The 17,658-nt window shown below is 44.2% G+C and overlaps 1 protein-coding gene and 1 pseudogene across 1 annotated transcript in view; one reads left to right on the top strand and one right to left on the bottom strand.

The window, feature by feature from the left end:
- Positions 1-17,658, bottom strand: part of LOC124787609 (ecdysone-induced protein 75B) — a 472,850-nt gene that overhangs the window by 326,328 nt on the left and 128,864 nt on the right. The window lies entirely within an intron of this gene.
- LOC124790670 lies at positions 4,405-4,522 on the top strand (annotated as a pseudogene).

Raw genomic sequence — 17,658 nt, 5'->3', positions numbered from 1 at the left:
CGTCCATGTTTCACTTCCATACATGGTTACACTCCATATAAATACTTTCAGAAATGACTTCCTGACACGTAAATCTATACTCGATGTTAACAAATTTCTCTTCTTCAGAAACGCTTTCCTTGCCATTGCCAGTCTACATTTTATATCCTCTCTACTTCGACCATTATCAGTTATTTTGCTCCCCAAATAGCAAAACTCCTTTACTACTTTAAGTGTCTCATTTCCTAATCTAATTCCCTCAGCATCACTCTACTTAATTCGACCACATTCCATTATCCTCGTTTTGCTTTTGTTGATGTTCATCTTATATCCTCCTTTCAAGACACTATCCATTCCGTTCAACTGCTCTTCCAAGTCCTTTGCTGTCTCTGACAGAATTACGATGTCGTCGGCGAACCTCAAAGTTTTTATTTCTTCTCCATGGACTTTAATACCTACTCCGAATTTTTCTTTTGTTTCCTTCACTGCTTGCTCAATATACAGATTGAATAACATCGGGGAGAGGCTACAACCCTGTCTCACTCCCTTCCCAACCACTGCTTCCCTTTCATGTCCCTCGACTCTTATAACTGCCATCTGGTTTCTGTACAAATTGTTAATAGCCTTTCTCTCCCTGTATTTTACCCCTGTCACCTTCAGAATTTGAAAGAGAGTACTCCAGTCAACATTGTCAAAAGCTTTCTCTAAGTCTACAAATGCTAGAAACGTAGGTTTGCCTTTCCTTAATCTAGCTTCTAAGATAAGTCGTAGGGTCAGTATTGCCTCACGTGTTCCAACATTTCTACGGAATCCAAACTGATCTTCCCCGAGGTCGGCTTCTACTAGTTTTTCCATTCGTCTGTAAAGAATTCGCGTTAGTATTTTGCAGCAGTGACTTATTAAACTGATAGTTCGGTAATTTTCACATCTGTCAACACCTGCTTTCTTTGGGATTGGAATTATTATATTCTCCTTGAAGTCTGAGGGTATTTCGCCTGTTTCATACATCTTGCTCACCAGATGGTAGAGTTTTGTCAGGACTGGCTCTTCCAAGGCCGTCAGTAGTTCCAATGGAATGTTGTCTACTCCGGGGGCCTTGTTTCGACTCAAGACACCATTATCAACAGCTCACTGAGGTTGAAGATTTCGCTATTTATTCAAGGTAAAAATAAAAATAATGTGTTGTTAGTATCAAAAACGTTTCTGCAGAAAGACAGCGACTGTATAATGCAGTCTACAAACAATCGCTGCTGCTCATTGCAAAATTGGACTATTGTCACCTGCTGAAGAAGCAAGAAATAACGTTTCACCGTCTCCAATGCTTCTAAATACGTGGATTGGACGAAAATGTGGAAACACCGAGAGAAGTAGATGCTCTAATATAAATGCAGCGCTAGCCAACCCTACAGTTTGCGGTGTTGTATCTGACCTCCAGCGGCGTCTGTGCGGTGTCCTCAGTGAGCCGCAAGTGTCAGTAGTGGCCAGAACAGTGCTCTGTGTATATATGAGGGCTTTATGACGGAGCTCATTGCATTCGTACGAGGGTAGATTGTTGATGTTGGGATGGTAAATGCTGCAGAAGCCAAGGTGGCTGAAGTGTTTAGTGTTTCAAGAGACACCGAGTGAAAGATTTATACCGCGTACAGGGAATGCGGAAAAAAATCATCCACTGTCACAACTCGGAAGAAAATGTGTGTTGAGTGGTCGTGACGAGGATTCTGACGAAAAATAAGAGGACAACAGCTGCACTGGAGTACTGAATGTCACAATCGCGAACCCTGTCAGCACCAAAACAACACGAAGAGAGCTCTGTAAGTTGGGAATTGCAAGAAAACATGGCACAGAAGCCATAAAACTTGCGCTGCGGGACAATGAAAGAAAGTCATTTGGTGGTATGAGTCTTGTTTCACGCTGTTTCCAACTCCTGGCCGAGTTTACGTCCAAGAGTGAAAAATGGCGAGTGTTCGGTTGTGATTTGAGCAGCCGTATCGTGGTATTCCATGGGTCTCACGGTTACTATTTCAGCTGATGTACATCCCCTGGTACAATGTTTTATCCCGAACGGTGATGCTGTGTTCCAAGACGACAGGGCACTTTTTCAGACCGCTCGCATCGTCCAGGACTTGTTTCGTGAAGTCGAGGATGCAACGTCTCATTTTCAATGGTCACCAATCACTAGATCTCAATATTGATGAGCCTATGTACTCTGCTTTGGAGAGAAAACTGAGCGATTGGTATCCACCTCCATCAATATTACCTGAACGTGACACTATTTTGCAGGAAAAATAGTGTAATTTATAAATTATAGAGTGCAGCAATCAGTCGTCCTTTCTTTTTGCAGGTTTTATTACGCAAATCCAGATTTCGGCTAGTGCCTAGCCACTATCAATGCATATCAGTTCCCTGCTGTTCCGTCGTCAGTCCCAGTTCTTTTAATACCTAATGAAAAGAGTGTAAGAATCCCTTGAAAACGACACAAGACCTCTATTCATCGATTGGGAGGCGATTGGATGCTGTTTTGAACGCCATTCTTTTTCCTACTTTTTTATTCGGTATGATAAAGTGTTTTTTGGTGTTTCCAAATTTGTGTCCACGCCATGTATTCCCTATGCGAGTAACCACTACTGCCATTACTCAATGAGTAATTTACGAGACACACATCTGGGGACTTTCCAGCGACGTTGATGTCCACGAGATTCGTTACTGATGTACCGAGTGATCAAAAAGTCAGTATAAATTTGAAAACTTAATAAACCACGGAATAATGTAGAAAGAAAGGTAAAAATTGACACACATGCTTGGAATGACATTTTTTATTAGAAAAAAAAAGTATTGCTAGACGCGTGAAAGATCTCTTGCGCGCGTCGTTTGGTGATGATCGTGTGCTCAGCCGCCAGTTTCGTCATGCTTGGCCTTCCAGGTCCCCAGACCTCAGTCCGTACGATTATTGGCTTTGGGGTTACCTGAAGTCCCAAGTGTATCGTGATCGACTGACATCTCTAGGGATGCTGAAAGACAACATTCGACGCCAATGCCTCACCACACCTCCGGACATGCTTTACAGTGCTGTTCACAACATTATTCCTCGACTACAGCTATTGTTGAGGAATGATGGTGGACATATTGAGCATTTCCTGTAAAGAACATCATCTTTACTTTGTCTTACTTTGTTATGCTAATTATTGCTATTCTGATCAGATGAAGCGGCATCTGTCGGACATTTTTTGAACGTTTGTATTTCTTTGGTTCCAATAAAACCCCTTGTCATTCCAAGCATGTGTGTCAATTTGTACCTCTCTATCTATATTATTCCGTGATTTATTCAGTTTTCAAATTTGTGCTGACTTTTTGATCACCCGGTATTACAACAAATTAGTATAAGAACTAGAGAGAGGGGGGGGGGGGAGAGGGTGGGAGGGAGGGAGGGGGAGAGAGAGAGAGAGAGAGAGAGAGAGAGAGAGAGAGAGAGAGAGAGAGAGAGCCGGCCACAGTGGACGAGCGGTTCTAGGCAATTCAGTCCGGAACCGCGCTGCTGCTACGGTCGCAGGTTCGAATCCTGCCTCGGTCATGGATGTGTGTGATGTCCTTAGGTTAGTTAAGTTTAAGTAGTTCTAAGTCTAGGGGACTGATGACCTCAGATGTTAATTCTCCTAGTGCTTAAAGCTATTTGAACCATTTGAGAGAGAGAGAGAGAGAGAGAGAGAGAGAGTGAGGGGGGGGAGGAGGGGGGGAGGGACAGTGGGAGGCTGAAGGGCGGGAGGTCGATTACGACAGTGTTATTTCTTTAATAAAATAATTGCCTTTTTACTTCAGTACTACGACCTCGAATGCCGAGGATGGGAAGAAAGATTCAGAACTTCAGTATTTTCAGAGCGCATAAGTGAGGCCATGAAAAACGGCATCTCAGGTTTGCTGTAACAAGGAGAAAAAAATGTGCGTCGGTGAGAGATTGTGCCAGGCGTCCCTGGATCTGGAATCTGGGGCAGGGCTGGCGGAAGTCGCAAACTCGAGAACGCCCGCCTGGCGGAGGCGGTGGAAGCGGCGGGGGCGGTAGTGCAGTCTGCAGGCGGAGGCGAAGGAGGAGGGGCGGACTTCTGAAACTGGGGCTGACGCTCGCCAAGCTCAGCGAGAACGAGGCAGCCTCTCGCTGTTCCCACAGTCACGTTCCTAACACCGCTGTCGTGGAATAGGAGGCTAAGTCAGCTCCGACACGTCATGTCTCTTTTAGCGACTGCGCCTCCGTAGCTGAACGGTCAGCGCTGCTGATGGCCACGCGGAGGAACTGCGAGGCATTTTTCTTTGGTCGTAGTACTGGAACGAGGTGTACTCAGCTTCGTGATGGCAGTTGAGCAGCTACTGCGGGTGGACGTACGTGAAAGCCAGCAAAACGACGAAAAAATTTTTACTGGATCTTCATTTACTACAGGCAACGGCCTTGCCGCAGTGGATACACCGGTTCCCGTGAGATCACCGAAGTTAAGCGCTGTCGGGCGTGGTCGGCACTTGGATGGGTGACCATCCAGGCCGCCATGCGCTGTTGCCATTTTTCGGGGTGCACTCAGCCTCGTGATGCCAATTGAGGAGCTATTCGACCGAATAGTAGCGGATTCGGTCAAGAATACCGTCATAACGACCGGGAGAGTGGTGCGCTGACCCCACGCCCCTCCTATCCGCATCCTCCACCGAGGATGACACGGCGGTCGGATGGTCCCGATAGGCCACTTGTGGCCTGAAGACGGCGTGCTTCATTTACTACATGCTACTTAAATTTCAATTCCTGAATATTACGTTCCATTTCCACTCCCGATTGTGAGAAAAATAATAATTGGCAGAACATTGCACGGGCCACTTGCGATAATAGAGTTAAATTCAAATTGAAATGTCTAAAATTTTTTGTTTATTTAAATCATATCGAATGCAAACCGACGCAGTAAAATTATCGATCTTATACTAACGGTTAGTGTTAAGAAATCTCTGTAACTTTGTTAAGATGTAAAAGTGTAATTTCTGAGATAAATGTTAGTTGAAAGAAGGGGGTAAGATGCGAAAACATTAATAATTTTATGGAAAATAAAATATGGAAACGAATGTAAGTTATAAATGTACTGACTGTGACATTCTATGGGTATTAGAGCATGTAATTCATTTAAACAAACTGAAAACATAAAGGTAGGCATTCACTATAAGTTTTCGACCACCACTCGTTATCTGGTCAGCACGAAATGACGACGATGAACAACCAACACGCCCACAACAACCGTTGTGGGTAATGTAGTTACTATAGGAGTTTGGGGGAATAATAGCTGTATGTTTACTTACATGATACACCCGCTAGGGTCGCCGAGAGAGCTAACGCGCTGCTTCCTGGACTCGGGTAGGCGCGCCGGCCCCGGATCAAATCCGCCCAGCGGATTAACGACGAGGGCCGGTGTGCCGGCCAACCTGGATATGGTTTTCAGGCGGTTTTCCACATCCCGCTAGGTGAATACCGGGCTGGTCCACACGTTCCGCCTCAGTTACACGCGTCGCAGACATTTGATACATGTTCGCACTATTTCACGATTTACACTAGACACAGACAGCTGGGGTACACTGATTCCATCCCTGGGGGGCACGGGGTGGCGGCAGGAAGGGCATCCGGCCACCCCTACAACTAACTTTGCCAAATCCGTTCTAAACACGCCGACCCTGCGATCGCTGCGGGGACTATGGCGTAAGCGAAAGAAAGAAAGAAAATTTACTTCCATGATAGCAGATAGCCACAAAGGCGGAAGGTTGTAGCCATCACCTCTATTCAAACTATTGTCATTCTCTGATATTTCAACTACTTCACGAACTTTCCTTCCATAATTATTACATTCTCTGGTTAGCACTCCTATGTTCTACAAATTCATAACCTAGCCACATTGTTTCTGATGCTCAGGTACCGCTAGTTTTATATTTTATCTTAGATGTGTGTGGTGTTCGTGTTCTTTGACACGTTTTTTTATTGCCCTTTCACTTCCGCCAACTAATACGATGCCACAACCACACGTCATTCGATTTACTCCCGCAGTGTGGAGGAGAACAGGCTCGTTCGTAGTGGATCGGGAGAAGTCTTTTAACTTGTGTTCTTTCGTAAGGTCAGCTAAGCTGTTGGTTACCCTGGTATCAAACGATACCCTTACGAAATGTGCTGGAGGTTCCGCTTTCTTTTCGTCTCCATTATTTTTATTACCGCTCTGTTCGAACGGCTGTGCTTATGGGAAGGTCATCGCAACCTTTGGATATCAATGTTAGCCTACCGAATTTCAGCTGTGATCGCCACCTCTTACTGTCACTGATGTAGAATTCATGCAACGACAGATTCTTCAGAGCGGCTTGCTTCAGGGGTGGATGAGGGTGAGAAATGGCGCCTAAAAGATGCGGCAGTGAAACGGGCGATTTGCCAACCCGGGAAATAGCGCGTTACGTTAGAAATCAGAAAACGGGAGTGGTGCCATCTGGACAACAAACCTTTGGCACTGACCCTGGCATCGATGTTCAGTCGAGATGGTGGCGTGGACCGCTTAACAACTCGATGTTGCTGTGACGGCGTTTTACAAAACCAGCGACAGCTACGTACGTGGCCGCTCAGCATGTATTTCGTGCCCATTACAATTTCGTACGTCATGCTCCACTCCCGTCTGCACATGGTATCAAAATGTGAGTACAAGAGCTTTGACGAAACGAGTCGTACGTTGCGAAAGTGGGGTGGAAGTGCAATACTTGTGAGCACACAGAGAACGTTGCAAGAGTGCAAGAAGCCTTCAGCCGAAGTACCAGACGTTCTGCATTCGACGCGCTGCAACTTGGCGTATCTGATAGCCGTGTAGGCGAAAGTTGCACAAAGAACTGCAGTACCAGCACTAGAAAATTCAGATAGAATTGAATGCGGACGACTTCCCAAAGGAACTAAGTTTTGGCCAAGAATTGCTGGAACTCATCAACGACGACCCAGGCCTGTGCGACAATCTGATAATGAGCGATAAGGCTAATTTTTATGTGTTAGGCTTCCCTAAAAAGCAAAGTTTTAGATACTGATTGCATGAAAATCCTGAAATACTTCATTAAACGCTAGATCGCAGTCAGAAGGCTGATATGTGGTGCAGAGTATCGTCGTTTGGAACCATAGGGCCTTTGGATAGAGAACGTTATGTTAAACGATTTCCTAGTGTAACAGTTGGCTGATCTCCCTATAACTACTGATACACTACTGGCCATTAAAATTGCTACACCACGAAGATGACGTGCTACTGACGCGAAATTTAACCGACAGGAAGTAGATGCTGTGATATGCAAATGATCTGTTTACAGCATCATGATGGTCGCATCCGTGTTTGGCGACATCGCGGTGAACGCACATTGGAAGCGTGTATTCGTCATCGCCATACTGACCTATCACTCGGCGTGATGGTATCGGGTGCCATTGGTTACACGTCTCAGTCACCTCTTGTTCGCATTGACGGCACTTTGAACAGTGGACGTTACATTTCAGTTGTGTTACGACCCGTGGCTCTACCCTTCTTTCGATCCCTGGTAAACCCTACATTTCAACAGGATAATGCACGGCCGCATGTTGCAGGTCCTGTACGGGCCTTTCTGGATACAGAAAATGTTCGACTGCTGCTCTGGCCAGCACATTCTCCAGATCTCTCACCAACTGAAAACGTCTGGTCAATGGTGACCGAGCAACTGGCTCGTCACAATACGCCAGTCACTACTCTTGATGAACTGTGGTATCGTGTTGAAGCTGCTTGGGCAGCTGTACATGTGTACGCCGTCCAAGCTCTGTTTGACTCAATGCCCAGGCGTATCAAGGCCGTTATTACGGCCAGAGGTGGTTATTCCGGGTACTGATTTCTCAGGATCTATGCACCCAAATTGCGTGGCTCACATGTCAGTTCTATTATAATATGTTTGTCCAATGAATACCCGTTTATCATCTGCATTTCTTCTTGGTGTAGCAATTTTAATGGCCAGTTGTGTACATTCTTCCAACAAGGCGGGGCTGCATGACATACCTCGCTGCCTGGCCTGACCTCGAAGATCCTCTGACGTGTAATTTCTTCCTCTGAGGTCATTTGAAATCTCAGATCTTCCTAGAAACTCAAGGATCAAATTCTCGAGAAAGTTAACCCAATCCCAGCGCCAGTCCAGCAAGATGTATGCGAAACTTGCGTAAAAGACTTTAAGTGCGTGTGAAGGAAACTGGCGACCACCTGAGAGGTGACATCTTCGAGTTGGGCATTTGCAAGCATTGTAAAGTCAGCTTGTATTTCTTTTGTATCGTTGTGAATAAATTTGTATCGCTGGTTGAGGGTTCAAAACCGCCAGTTTCACTGCCGCGTCTGTGTGTTTATGTTGACTTCCTATAAACTCTAGGGTACAAAGCACTACCATTTCCTCTGTTATTGACACCTTTCGTATGGAGTATACAGTAACTGCTGCCGTCCTGTTACCCGAGCACCCAGTGATTCGTACTTCCATCTGTTTCGATGTGCATGAGATGTGCTCATCCCTCGCCCGGAGAGAGTCCAGTTGGTGATGGAGCCCTGCGTTGGGAGGTTCACTGTAATTGGCGGGCACGGCGCCACGTGTGAGCACTCCGACTAGTAATCCTCTCACGTCGGTCTCACCGGCGCGACGCGAAGCCATTGGGGAGCACACTGGGAAGTCGCGACACGTCTCCCGTCAACACACAACACCTCTGTTTATCCTCACAAAACACCGGGTCGTACGAGTTGGGCTCCTCAGACAATTAAGCTCAGCTACTCCTACACTTCGTACAATTGCTAGTCTTGGAAACAAACGTATCAGTCTTCTAACGCATGCAGCATTATTCTGAGTATTATTATCATTACTTTCTATTAATGATGCAAATTATAGTTACTAAATAAGTCATGTAATAACAAATCCACATAATTCTCAATACCTCTATTACTTTATCATTATTATTAGTGCTGTCGTTATTATTATTGTCAATTATTATATTTATTAATAATGCAGATTATGATTATTGTGATTGTTAGGTGCTATTTTCTTATATGTGTTGTTCCTGATCAGACGGCTTTAGTCACTAATATGGTCAGGCTAAATAGGCAATAAATACATAAATATGGTCTATTACTAAGCCGGCCGGTGTGGCCGTGCGGTTCTAGACACTTCAGTCTGGAACCGCGTGACCGCTACGGTCGCAGGTTCGAATCCTGCCTCGGGCATGGATGTGTGTGATGTCCTTAGGTTGGTTAGGTTTAAGTAGTTCTAAGGTCTAGGGGACTGATGACCCCAGATGTTAAGTCCCATAGTGCTCAGAGCCATTTGAACAATTTCTATTACTAAATGCCTTAAAGGGCCCCCAAGTCACTCAGTTGCAGTGTGACTATCTAACTGCTTTACGGGGAAACAAAATTTGTTTTTCAGTATTCCTTACAATTACTGCCAAAATTTAAAAATTTAATATGCTTTCATAATCTACTCATTAAGAGCTGTAATCTTACGTTAAAGAATTACACAATCAGACAAGTAGTAGGTACTGCGAATCTATCTTGAGGCAGTGTAACTCACAGTGCACAAATTACCCAGAATTTGTTCATCTAGTGTTTGAGAATGAGAGCACTTAACGACGTCCAACAAACTTTACACATAATTTCACACCTTTTAGAAACCTTTTCTCGTGGACACCCCCACGAAACAATGACAAGAAAAAAGTTTATCGCTTGTGACAGTTTCGCTGTTCATGCAATAAAACTTCAGCATCACGGTGACTTTTAAATTTGCTACTTCTTTATCACAAACTCTGTTCACAGCACATTTTGCATAAGGTATTCACATTTACCATGGAACGCACCAGCAAAATGCATATGTGTCCTCGGACTCTTTCGTGGTGGCTTGCTTCCAGAACACCTTATCGGTTTCATACCACAGCATAGCTCAGGCGGCCTTACATAAAAAACATTGATACGTGCAAAACTACTTTTTCTTAAAACAGAACGATAATTACCCCTTCTGTAATCAAGTAGGACTTGATAATGAGAGCATTTTTTTTTTTTACCAGTTTGGTTTTCACCTTTTCATTAGTCAGTGGGTGAATAACCTGAAACTTATAAAACTTATATAATTAGGGTTTGTGTCTTTAACAATATTTTACCTCCTTAGCGTCAAATATTTAGTACATCAACTCATTTGCAAACTAATCACACCTTTGGAGCTGTTTTATACAGCGCAGTTCGACTCTTTAAAGAGTCTAGGGTATCGAGCGATAGCGAAGTTACAGCTATAATTACAAAAAACTATCGATTACACAAAAGGGGGCGATGAGAATGATACGTGGTGTTCACGCACAGTCACCATGCAGGTACCTGTTCAAGGAGTTACGCATCTTAACTCCACTTTCAGTGTACAAGAAATTTGTGGGATGACGATATGCACTTTCACAGGTGGCGCTAGTATCGCGTACATAAGGTATAAAGGAGATATCCCACGACTTTTTTCACTTCAGTGAATGTTTCCTACTAAAATTCCTTATAAATTCAAACGGTTCAAATGGCTCCAATCACTATGGGACTTAACATCTGAGGTCATCAGTCTCCTAGACTTAGAACTACTTCAACCCAACTAACCTAAGGACATCACACACACCCATGCCCGAGGCAGGATTCGAACCTGCAACCGTAGCATCGGCGTGGTTCCGGACTGAAGCGCCTAGAACCTCTAGGCCACAGAGGCCGGCCTCTTGATAAATAATCCGCCACACTTTCAAAAGCCTAGCGATGTCGATACCTACAACACTAGAAGGAGAAAATGACGTTTAGTACCCACTGTTAAAGCTGTAGTGGCTCCGAAAGTAGTTCATTATTCACCAACAAAAATATTTGATCGCTTGTCCAATAACATAAAATGTTTGACAGGTAGCAGAGCAAGTTTTAAATGTAACTTGAAATTATTTCTTCTGAACTCCTATTCCACACAGCAATTTTTATTTAAAAACCGGTATCCTATAAAACAGAAAGAAAATAACAACCAATTTATTTACGAGGAGAAATTGCACGAGTAGGAATGAAAAATGATGAGCCCACTAATGTAAGCCCTCTATCGACTGATTTCACAACAGGCATCACATAGAGTGATGCTGTATGTCGTATGTCATGGTTCGACATTTCAGACTTTCCTTTGATCCATAGCGTCACTATTTGAAACACATCTACAGCGGCACTTCTTCCACTTGAAGTCAAGCTATTTTTTTACACACAGGCACACGCACACACACACACACACACACACACACACACACACACACACACATACGCACTCACACACTCACAATGCGCATGTGTTCACCTGGGCGCCTTGGTGCCTTCTAACGCCCCTTTTAATAGAAATGATTGCTTCGCAGAAGTGCCCTGTGTTTCGAACTGGCCTGGCACCTGCACAGTTTCTGGGTCTCGGCCTCTGTAGCGGTGATTGGCACGCCTTCGCTCTAGGCTGACGTCAGAAACAGAATTGGACGCCTTGGGCAACCATCGTCTCCTACAGTAGCTGATCGCTTTGCGTCCCTGGCGGAAAATACACAAATTTGTTTGTCGTCATTTCAGTAAAATATGGTCCAGTCATATTACTCTGACCATTTATCAGCAGCCTGATTAACCACCTTTTGCAGAGCGGACGTGCAGTTAGAGAGTCTGAGAAGTTCTGGAAGGTACCGACAGTGATGTGTGGAGCCTTGACGATTCCAGCGCCGTGTCCAGCTGCGCTGTGTTTCTTGGCTGAGAATACGTGGCGGGAACCATAGAGTAAATACCTCTGGAGTGAGCATTCACATGCGCAGAACAGATTTTGTGTTGTCAACATACATTGCCGGCCTGGTCACGTGTTCTCGGGACGTCGTGTGTTTGTCCGTATAGCGCCCTGTATATTTAGAATGTCACTACATCCCTAGTCCGGATGGATTCTTTTCGTACGTGTCGTGGATTGTTTATATATGTTGCACAGACAGTTTAACAGTATCCATTTGATACCGATAATAAACCAGTTACGTAACTTTTAAGTGCAAGTGATATTACATCCTGCTTCTTTGCGGTGTCACAGTTCAGATGCAATCGATTTTTGGTAGTTTTCGGTATGATACGGCACTTTATAGTATTACAGAGCCTGACGTACATTTTTGCAGTGACAGTCTTGCAAAACGACTTGACAGTACGCTAGTACTTTTGCAAGTGTCCGAAAACCACCGAATTTGCCACACATTAGCGATTATATCCCTGCTAATTTGTCCATTTTTCTGCTGTTTCTGCGTATTTATTTTCTCGTTTTTGCGACCTAAAGCACAATTATTCTTAGTGGTGACACTTTGAAATACCTATTTAACGCATTTTGCGTACTTGCTCCCAGTTTATTATTAAATAGTAGACTGAGTAATCTATATACATAATCGACAAGTCACTGATATATGCATGGAGGATAGTATTTGCTGAAACAACTAACCATTCCCTTTTCTGTTCCACTAGCAAATTTACGGGAGGAAGCGATTGTTTGTAAGCTTTTGTACGAGCCGTAATATCTATTATATAGTCATAAAATCATAGAAAGAAGAGGTCTACAGAATCAAGCCTTAATTTTAAAGCGTCTCGAAATTTTTAAACATATACAGTGTCTCTTACTAATATGATAACTATAATTAGAGCTACATGGTATGAACCCATGAAAAGTTACTATCCCTCCTTTCACATATTTTGCTTTGCATCCGTAGCAACAACAGTAATTCACCATCGCTATTACACTATCAACAAACGGTGAAACACAACAAAAACTCTTGACATTATAAACTTCAAACGCTGCAGAAAGCACACACGCACAGCGAAGTCCCGAAAACACGTGACAATCCTGGTTTAATGTTGACAACATGCGCAGAACGCAATGGTCACTCCAGAGATATTTACTCTATGATGGGAACAGCCCTGTCGAGGTGGCCAAAGAGATTCGCGATTGGTTTTCTGGCGAATTTGGTGGCAAGGGGGTATGGTAAACACCTCCTTGTGCTCTTCGAATCACGCAAGTGAACACGTGTGACACGTTGCATTACCTTGCTAGTCGGTGCCATCGTGTTGAAGAAAAACTAATTGCATGTAGGGGTGGACATGGTCCTGAAGGATAGATTCACATTTCTGTTGATCCAGTGTGGCTTCCAGAAAGACTAAATCAACCAGGGAATGCCACAGAAATATTCCCCAGATCATAGCGCCCCCTCTTCCGACCTGGATCGTTCCAGTGACTGTTGCATGACCGTATAAATCAATGGCCATAAACGTTATTCATCTGCGAAGGCTACCAGTCGGCAGTCAATGGACGTCCAGCCTTCGTCGCCAATGAACAGCACTCAGAGTGGGAGCGTGAACAGGCGCCTGCTGCAGAGGCCCATACGCAGCAGCGTACACTGAACGATCGTTGAGGAGACACTGTTACCAGCTCCTTGGTCCGTCTGGGCGTTCAGTTGGTCAACTGTTGCACGTCTCTTCGCCCCTACACATCACCGCTGCCGTCGATCACTACTGTTATCTATGGCCTGCGGTGCACCACATTTAGCCAACCGCTGTGGCCGAGCGGTTCTAGGCCCTTCAGTCCGAAACCGCGCTACTGCTACGGTCGCAGGTTAGAATCCAGCCTCGGGCATGGATGTGTGTGCTGTCTTTAGGTTAGTTAGGTTTAAGTAGTTATAAGTCTAGGGGACTGATGACCTCAGATGTCAAGTCCCATAATGCTTAGAGCCATTTGAACCATTTGAGTTTTTGGTGCACACATTTGCCTCGGTGCTGCTTTTGGATAGCTCCATTTTTCCATGCGAGGTATACTTTAAACATGGTGGAACGCGAACAGCTTTCAAACTTAAGCGTTTTGGAAACGCTCCCACCCTTGACATGAAAGCCAGTGATCATCATGTCCGTTTGGACGTCAGATAAATCGCTCCGTTTCCACATTACGGTAACGAATGCACTGTTTCCGAGTCCCTCGACACGCTTCATACACTCTCCACTGCTACTGCTGCTACGTCCCGTCTGTGAGCGGTTGTCGAACGTTGACATCGATCATAGGCGGTGGTCACATTGATGTGACTGGACCGTGCATAACTTTTCTTACGTAGGGAGTAGTTACGGGGTAGTTCATCCTGTTTCTGACTCCAGTTATCTTTGGGACTGTATTGTACGTGTAGATAATATGATATGTGCGTCGTGTTGTTGAAGAAAAACCATCTTTTTAGGGATCGTGAAATTCCTCAAACTTGTGTTCGAAAGTTTTGTAAAGCCTAGTTGCCAGTTTTGTAAAGGCCTCGTCGCTACTGCTGTAGAGGCCGAGTTCATGAGATTCTGAAACGGCTTCTGGTGCAGTACAGACAATTTCCCCTGCCGCTCCTACACAGCTATGCCCCGGGGTCAGGTTACACGAAAGGAGAAAGAAGGTTCTACAACACCCCAACAAATTAATAACGAAGTCACACAAGTGAGTTAAAAAGGTTTACTTATCTTTGTGACTTGTTGAATGATTATGTCCGCAACACTGCTTGTAATATAACATGAAAAACCCGTCAAAGGCTAAGTGCAAATAATCACAGTACATAGCAGATGCTATTTACAACAGCTGTCGATTCACTTCTAAGAGTTCACAAAACTACATTCATTGTCTAAGTCAGCCCTGGACGATGATCTATAACGAAGTGGGCGAGAGCTGCTCTTCTATCTTTCGAGTAGGCTTCATTCCGTTGTCGTCCAGTCATTGGCAGATTGTATTCGACCTGCAAATGGCTGAGGTGAAGTCGATATCTTCATCCTCAGCGCCGCCCGTGGTGCTAGGGGAACTCGCGCACTCTCTAGAGCACTGGCACCAGTTTGCATCTTTGCGTCTGTGGTGGTTTTGTAATGGCTGTGTCTTGTTCGGACGACACAGCAGAAAGCTTGCTGATTCGTAAGGTAACAGCGTCGTGCTGTGTCTCATCAGAGAATACAGTTAAGGACTCGAAAAGCAGCATAGATTAGTAACGCTTGTCGACAGGCTGTTGTGTGGCATAAGTCTATTAAAATCACTTTGACTACCATTTATAGGAGTCGAATTGTGGGGACTAGTTAGATTAGATTCGATTAGATTAGTACTTGTTCCATAGATCATGAATACAACACTTTGCAATGATGTGGAACGTGTCAGGTTAATAAAAGGTGTCTATGCAAGATATTACTTTACACAAAATATTACATGACACTTAATATTTTTAATTTTTTTGTGGGGGTTGGGGAAATTACCCACTTACTATATCCAAAAATTCATCTAATGAGTAGAAGGAGTTGCCATTCAAAAATTCTTTTAATTTCCTTTTAAATGCTATATGGCTATCTGTCAGACTTTTGATGCTATTAGATAAGTGACCAAAGACTTTTGTGGCAGCATAATTTACCCCTTTCTGAGCCAAAGTTAGATTTAACCTTGAGTAGTGAAGATCATCCTTTCTCCTAGTGTTGTAGCCATGTACACTGCTATTACTTTTGAATTCGTTCGGATTGTTAATAACAAATTTCATAAGTGAATATATGTATTGTGAGGCTACAGTGAAGATCTCTAGCTCTTTAAATAAGTGTCTGCAGGATGATCTTGGAAGAGCTCCAGCAATTATTCTGATTACACGCTTTTGTGCAAATGAACACTCTTTTTGCTCAATGATGAGTTACCCCAGAATCTGATGCCATACGAAAGCAGAGAATGAAAATAGGCGTGGTAAGCTAATTTACTGAGATGTATATCGCCAAAATTTGCAATGACCCTAATAGCATAAGTAGCTGAACTCAAACGTTTCAGCAGATCCTCAGTGTGTTTTTTCCAGTTCAATCCCTCATCAATGCATACACCTAGAAATTTTGAATATTCTACCTTAGCTACCGATTTCTGATCGAAGTCTATATTTATTAATGGTGTCATTCCATTTTCTATGTGGAACTGTATATACTGTGTTTTGTCAAAGTTTAATGAGAGCCCATTTGCAGAGAACCACTTAATGATTTTCTGAAAAACATCGTTTACAATTTCACCAGTTAATTCTTGTCTGTTGGGTGTGATAGCTATTGTAAGTAGGCTGTTTAGGTTTTTATATTGGCAACGCCACGTAGCGCTCTGTATGAAAATCACTGGCTGTGCTGTGTGCAGTCTGTGGCTGGTGGCCATTGTTGAAATAGTCGCTATTGTAGTATTGGGCAGTTGGATGTTAACAGCGCGTAGCGTTGCGCAGTTGGAGGTGAGCCGCCTGCAGTGGTGGATGTGGGGAGAGAAATGGCAGAGTTTTGAGAGCGGATGATCTGGACGTGTGTCCATCAGAGACAGTAAATTTGTAAGACTGGATGTCATGAACTGCTATATATATATTATTACTTTTGAACACTATTAAAGTAAATACATTGTTCGTTCTCCATCAAAATCTTTCATTTGCTAACTATGCCTATCAGTAGTTAGCGCCTTCAGTTGTTTGAAGCTTTTATTTAGCTGGTAGTAGTGGCACTCGCTGTATTCCAGTAGTTCGAGTAACGAAGATTTTTGTGAGGTAAGTGATTTGTGAAAGGTATAGGTTAATGTTAGTCAGGGCCATTCTTTTGTAGGGATTTTTCAAAGTCAGATTGCGTTGCGCTAAAAATATTGTGTGTTAGTTTAGTGTTGATCAGAACAGGTAAAGAGCGAAATGTCTGAGTACGTTCAGTTCTGCTCAGCTGTTTGAAAATCAAATAATGTAAGAGGTTTATCAGCACAGACATTCAATAATTTTTCTAAGGGGACGTTTCACTACACTTGTATCATCGGCAAAAAGTAGCAGCTTTGCATCTTCGTGAATATAGAATGGGAAGTCATTACTATATATTAAGAACAGCAGAGGACCCAAGATCGAACCTTGCGTTCAACAGCCGTTACGTCATTGCTTATCGGGCATTTCAGATCGCAGAGGTCTACAATAGATTGGTTCAAATGGCTCTGAGCACTATGGGACTTAACATCTTAAGTCATCAGTCCCCTAGAACTTAGAACTACTTAAACCTAACTAACCTAAGGGCATCACACACATCCTTGGCCGAGGCAGGATTCGAACCTGCGACCGTAGCAGTCCCGCGGTTCCGGACTGAAGCGCCTAGAACCGCACGGCCACCACGGCCGGCTCTAGAATAGAGATATGTGTAAATCATATTATATGTCGTCAATGCCTTTCGTTCTCAAGACTAGGAATCATCTTAAAATAAATGAATCCGAGTCTGTGTCAGTGTGGGTTAAAGGTGTTGCCTGTTTTGAAGGTACATATAGAGCCTCGTCTCGGGAACGGCTCCGGTATTTGCCTGAAGTGATACTGGAAAACCACGGAAGTCTTAAACAGGGATGGCCGGCCTGTATTTGAATCGCTGCCAGAAGGCCAGATCTGTTTCGCCGGCAGGCGAGCGCGTGGCGACTCTGACGTTTGCCTTCAGCACAGAAGGCCGAAGCCAGCGCGACCGTCGGCTGTCGTGGCGGCGAAAAAGCGAGAAGAGAAACGAGGCAGAGGAGAGCGGCGCTCCAGAAGCGGGATTACGGCGCTGCGAAGGCTGCGGCCGGCGCTATAAATACGTGGCTAATGCCGCCCCTGCCACCGCCTGCCAGGGAGCGCAGACT

Source organism: Schistocerca piceifrons, chromosome 3 (assembly GCF_021461385.2).
Source record: "Schistocerca piceifrons isolate TAMUIC-IGC-003096 chromosome 3, iqSchPice1.1, whole genome shotgun sequence".
In the NCBI taxonomy this organism is placed as follows: domain Eukaryota; kingdom Metazoa; phylum Arthropoda; class Insecta; order Orthoptera; family Acrididae; genus Schistocerca; species Schistocerca piceifrons.
The sequence above is the reverse complement of the archived record's forward strand: the minus strand, read 5'-3'. Positions and strand labels throughout refer to the sequence as shown.